Below are 6,469 nucleotides of genomic sequence, written 5' to 3'. Positions count from 1 at the left end.
TTCAAATGATGCAAATTTTGTAAATGAAAAACACTTCAGTGTTTAAAAATGGAAATGAAATGTGGAGACACCTTTCCCCTAAAGGTGAATGATGAATTAGTAAGAGAATTACTAATGCTTAATGAATAAAATTAATGGTGTTCTGCACTTTAAATTACTCTTAATCTTCTTTCCAGGGTCCATAGAACCTTGAAAGCATTGTTCTTAATGATTCAACTGTAATTTAATTAGTAAGTAGAGATCCAACAGAGTCAGTTTAACTTAAAAGGCTTCCTGTTAGACTTTTTGCTCACACAGACACATCATACACCAACCAAAAACCCCAAGCATTTTTAAAGATACATCATGTGAAGTTATTCCTTCTCCCTGTAACTATAGAGAACTATTTTATAATCACAATAAGGTTTTGCAAAAATATGGAGTGAAACCTATAAAAGTTATGAAGTCATATTTAGATTGACTGAGAGGTAATGATTTCCAAGTAAGGAGAGTAATGTTTCCAAAAATAATACAGCTGATCTAGTGGCAAAAAATATGTCATCATGAAATGCCAAGTTTATAGATGTAAATATATGTATGTGCATGCATGAATATGTATACATGTACATAAAATCCTATATGTTTTACAATGCTATGAAGTAATGGGGGCAGCAAGTGGTGGTAGGGTTTGTAATAATGCTATAATTCAGACACACACCATTAACAATCTCATTGATAAATCATTGGAACTCATCTGACTTTTGATTTACTTTTGCGTTGATTGTAGCTGTGACTCCAGGGAGATGCATTTCAGTGAGGAGCAGCACTAGGTAATCTGCTCTCTTTCTGAACTTGAGGAGTTATGCTTTGAATTACAGAAGATTTATGGAGGGAGCAATGGCCTTTTGCGGATTACATGAGAAAGATCAGAATGAGTAAGAAAGAAGGCATTCAAAAGAACTGAGGCTTTTTATTTATGCACATTAAAGAAATGTACAGTCAAAATGGCCCCAAATCATGTATATTGCCTCATTTTTATACATTGAGCAATTTATCTCTTCTTATTTAGATACTACTGTTTGAATATGTTTAAGTTTGATATATATGTTCTAATTTTCCATTGTCTTCTCTCTCTCTCTCTCTATCTCCTTTTCTTTTCTTCCTTGGCAAACAAGAGATCCTTATAAACTTCGGGAACCATGTAACATATCTTCTATATTGTCTTTAATGCCAAGTGCAATGCCAGGTATATGACGGATTGTAAAAAGCCTATTGAATTTTGTGGAAAAATTATATAATGACCTAAAATTGTTTTACCATGGTTGGATGACTGGAAGGTGTATAAAACAAAAGGTAACCCTCAAGAAATCACCTAGTTTGGTGTGTGTGGGGGGTGCAAGGTAGATGGAAAAGGCAGGTGGCCAGCTGCCTGACAGCTCTGGTGAAGCAGAACTTTGAGACATCAGACATCAAAGGCCTCAGGCAGAGAGCAGAAAGAGGTCCGGCACTAAGTAAAAACCACACCTAATGGAACACAGTCACGGGAAAGGAGTGGGGACTGAGTGGGTTTCATCATCTTTCTATTCGTTTCGAATGGAACAGCAGGCTCCTACTCTGCTTTAGAGCGAAGAGCCAAGGGAGCCACCAGCACGAGTAAGACAGTTTGGCTAACTGAAAGGTTGAGCAACCCATAACCTGGAGGACTCTGTGCTTTCCTCTTGAAGCTTGAAGGCAGCTCCCAGGCTCTTGTCAGAGCATGAACTTCTCTTGAGGTTTGAAGAGAGCAAGAGAAGAACATGGACAGTGCTGTTAGCTATTCTAGGGCAAGCCAAACTGCACGAAAATTTTGTTAGCCAAGAGGTACCAAGTTGTTAAGGTTTTTAAAAATTCAATTTCTCTTGAAACTACTTTGATTTACTTTTGTACAACTCAAAAGCATGTGCTTATGGTAACTTTTATAATTTGTTTTCATATAAAAGTCATGTTAATATTCTGTTAACATACATCTACGAAATAGCCAGATTATCTGTTTTCTCAAGCCATCAAATTGCTTTCAGCAAAAATTACAGGAGTTATCCTTATAATGATACCTGGAAGCACCCATTCAAAGTCTGTCTGAGCTGGGTATGGTGGTTCATGTCTTTAATCTCAGCACTACAGAGGCAGAAGTAGGCAGATCTCTGAGTTCTAGGTCAGCCAGGGCTACAGAGTGAGGCCTTTTCTTCTTCTTCTTCTTCTTCTTCTTCTTCTTCTTCTTCTTCTTCTTCTTCTTCTTCTTCTTCTTCTCCTCCTCCTCCTCCTCCTCCTCCTCCTCCTCCTCCTCCTCCTCCTCCTTCTTCTTCTTTTCTTTTCTTTTATTTATTTTTTATTTTTTTAGAGACAGGGTTTCTCTGTGTAGCTTTGGAGACTGTCCTGGAACTTGCTCTGTAGACCAGGCTGACTTTTAATTCATAGAGATTCACCTGCCTCTGCCTCCTGAGTGCTGGGATTAAAGGTGTACACCACCACCACCTGGCAGCTGTTTCTTAAAAACAAATGAATAAATAAAAATAAAAAAACACTGTTAAAAAGGAAAGTATATCTGAGTATTCTGACTTTATCTACATTTAGTGATTTAACCACTTAATGAAAATCTAAGTGGGGAATCTTTCTGATCAAAGTTAATAATTACTAAGTCTACTCTTAAATAATTAAGAATCCTATGCACAGGGCATTTAACTCCACCTTGTTCAGCTGTACCCTAATTCTATGGGAATTCTTATACTAGAACTCCAAACATCCATCCATCCATCCATCCATGGATCTATCTGTCATCTTTCTTTCTTTCTTTTCTCTTTCTTTCTTCCTTTCATCCTTCCATCCTTCATTCCTTCCTTCCTTTCTTTCTTCCTTCCTTCCTTCCTTCCTTCCTTTCTTTCTTTTTTCTCTTTTTCTTTCTTTCTTTCTTTCTTCTTTCTTTTTTTTGACTGTGTCTTACAATGTAGCCTTGACTGTCCTGAAACTCATAGAGATCTATTTACCTGTCTGTCTCTGAGTGCTGGGATTAAAGCTGTGCCACCATGCTTGGCTATAACTCAAAACAGTTTGGAGAGGGAGATAGGCAGAGAAAGTTCACACATACTTTGTAACAAAGATGAAAATCAGATATTATCAGCTATGAATTCATCATTTAAGCATCTTAAGTAGTATTTAACTTATTTTAATATCTCCTTTAGTAACGTAATTTATAGCCAGTTGACAATATTTAAACCATAGGTTGTCACCCAAAATTGTTTAGATTATTTGAATAAAAATTTACCTAAAAACCCCAATATTTTAAGACCCCCAAGTCATAAACCTTTAAGATATAATTTCAAGAATCATGACACTGACAAGGCATGAGGGTTCAGAAATGGGTGGTCCTAGACATGTCCCCACAAAACCTCAGCAATCTGGTTGAGATGTGTTATGTCTCAGATAGCAATAGCATCTCTTTGCTGGCCCAAATTGCATTAACACCTGACCTATGAAACCAAAGCAGTTTGCCAGCACCTGTTTCACAGTAACCTTGTGTAGACAGAAGGTGGTGATCAAATTTACAGATGCATCTGAAAAGATGCAACAGGATTCAGTGGCATGTGCTACTCAGGAATTGGGGGAATATAATATAGGTGACATGTATAGCCACACTTAACACTGCAGTATGGGGGAGATTCTTTGTAGTTATTTGACATAGGAAGTCAAACAATTCATCTACTTCCACCAGGGTCAAGTGGCTGATACTCTTTTCAAATCTGGTTGAAAGTATGGACTACGCCAAACACCTCATGGTTCATCCAAAAACAAAGACTTCAGCCTAAATTCCAAAAGCCAGAGAAAAACCCTTCAGCCTCACTAAGAGAACATTTTGAATCTTTATTGTGTCTTTTACAGGACATCTTCTGTACTAGTTCATTGTAGTTATAAATTAATTAGTAAGACGGTTTACATGTGCATTTTCTCTTACATACTTCTGATATCCCCATCCCCTTAATCCATTCCTTTAAAAAAATTAAATATATTAGAGATACATACATTAGTTCAAGCAAGATAATGTTGAATGTGGCCTATCAACTAAAATATGACCAGATATGTAGGATTGAGTCCTTGAGCTGTTTCTGTTGGATTAGACAATTTGGAGTGCCTTAATATTGGTTGTTTTGAGAAGCAATCCTCCATGGTTACTTAAGCTGTTAGAGTCAGAAATGGTTCCTCATGCCTGTAATCCCAGTACTCCTTATACTGAGGCAGGAGTGCTGTGAGATTCAGACCAGCCTGGGCTGCAGATATAGACTGTGTCACAAAAAGGTAGGGGGCAGGCTTTTAAAAAGCTTGCTAGGGTGTTCTTTCATTAACTGTGCTCAGAAGCCAATAGAAAAATGTGAATTGAAGCTTCATTAAAGGACGTGAGTAGAGCTGTGGACAAATAGCCATGAGATGTTTCCTACTATGTATGTAAGGGATATTACAGTCTAAAAAGAAAAGCATGGAGGTGGGTACCCTAAACATTCTGCCAAGAAAGAGCTCTGCCCATTGAAAGGTAGCCTGGATAGGTGTGTCCATATTAGCTACTTTTTGCACCAATGTGACTAAAATACATTGCAAGGAACCATATAAGGAAGGAAAATTCTACTTTGTCTCACTCTTTTTGTAGGGTTCCTGTCTCTCAGTGTGAACAGTGGCAGACCAGCACAGTTCCCTGTGGCAAGAGAGTGTGGTGATGGCTTCCAACCCACCACAAGTGGGCTAGGAACCAGAGTCAATGAGTGGCACTAGGGGAGTGGCCATACCCTTCAAAGGCTCACTTCTAGTGGCCTATTTCTACTAGTGACCTCCTCCTGAAGGTCAGTCTTCCCAAACAGCAGCACCAACAGGGGAGCAAGTGTGGGCCTGAGGGGGACATTTCAGATTCAAACCGTAACAATGAACAAGAATCATCACCAGAAAGACAGCACACAGCATCCCTTGCCTGCTGTGACGGCATGAAGAATTTTAGTTCTGTATAATAAACAGAACACTCTGGGTAGGGTTTTCCTCCTCTCAGATACACACTGGGTTTTGACTTTTCTGTTTTCTGACTTTGGGGCTCATTGTTGAATACTCCAACACCACCAGTTGCGAGGGGCCTTTTCTGGATAATTCCCTATCCTCTGGTAGTTGTGTTCCTTTAATTAGGCATTTATTAAATTATGTCTTGATTTATGATAATACATGCTCACTGTTGCTCTGCTGAGCTGTGCTTGCTCTCACGGGGATGGTGTGAGTCGCCTTCCCAGTCTCTGCTGACTACAGGGTTTAGTCCAGAGCATTCACTGGTGTCACTGGGCAGTGCATGGATCTTTTCACAGCAAGAGTTCAACAGGGCAACTGTTCTCCAGCTCTACTTGCTTGGCTTCTGATTGGCTGAGAAGGCCATCAGAGAGACTTGGAAATGGAAGAAACATTAATAGCCCAGCTTCTTGTTCACTCCCTCACCATTAGGCCAGGCCATATCTAAAATATCCCAGACACAGGGAAATTGATCTTATTTTAGAAGACATTCAGAGATACCACTGAAGTAATAATTTCTTTGAGGTTAAATTTAGCATATCTTTGAATAAGTAACTCAAATGTTCTCATGTTGAGTTACATTTTTTTCCTTTACTCAGAAGCACTATTAACATACCAAAACCCTGTCCATTAGCCTGTGGGATAAAGACATGAGGGATAAATGCCATTAAAGGATATATTTATCTTAATCTCATATTGGAAAACTGAAGATATGAAATTTAGGACTGAAGATACATACACATTTAAAAGCTTCAGATTCTTTTAAAAGGTCATGGACAGCACCCCATTTTGTCCCTGAATTGAAAACAAGATACAGATTTCTTACATAGTTTACAAGCAATTTGGATCCATCTTCTGTCTATAATGAAACTGAGACAAATGAAACCTTCTCTTTCTCTGACTTCTAAAAGCACACCCCTGTATTTACATTAATATGGACGTCACTTTTGCTTTGATATGTACCTATCCAGTTGGCCTGTGTTGTCCTCAAGGAATTTCAGCCATCCAAATGCTTAGTATAGTTCATTGTCTCTGTCTGTAACTAAGTGAATAAGATATTCAGGTAAGGTCTCTGTCATTCAAGAAAGAGAAGGAGGTGGTGGTATGCAGACAGACAGACAGACAGACAGACAGACAGATATATAGATAGAACAATGAGAAGACATCATGTATTTACCTATTTAATTATTAATGGGTATGAAACTATAGATCTCAATGGTAAGCAACTGGCCTAGGGTCTTAAGGGCAGTCAGTTTCTAGCTGGAATCTCTTACAAGGATCATGCCTTGCCAAGTGACCTATAACCACTAAAGCCCTCTCTTCTAGGGTCTGGATACTTTATGTTTTCCCCATTATTTTCTAAAGTATATGCAGAAAGAAAATCCAGTTTAAATTGTCTAGAAAGTAATTTTGTTCTCTGAAG

At 38.4% G+C, this 6,469-nt stretch overlaps 1 pseudogene; it reads left to right on the top strand.

Moving 5' to 3' along the window:
• Window positions 1-3,484: 3,484 nt before the first annotated feature.
• LOC131904800 (dynein light chain 1, cytoplasmic-like) lies at window positions 3,485-3,760 on the top strand (annotated as a pseudogene).
• Window positions 3,761-6,469: the final 2,709 nt, after the last annotated feature.

This window comes from Peromyscus eremicus, chromosome 2, assembly GCF_949786415.1.
Source record: "Peromyscus eremicus chromosome 2, PerEre_H2_v1, whole genome shotgun sequence".
NCBI classification, from domain to species: Eukaryota; Metazoa; Chordata; class Mammalia; order Rodentia; family Cricetidae; genus Peromyscus; species Peromyscus eremicus.
The sequence above is the reverse complement of the archived record's forward strand: the minus strand, read 5'-3'. Positions and strand labels throughout refer to the sequence as shown.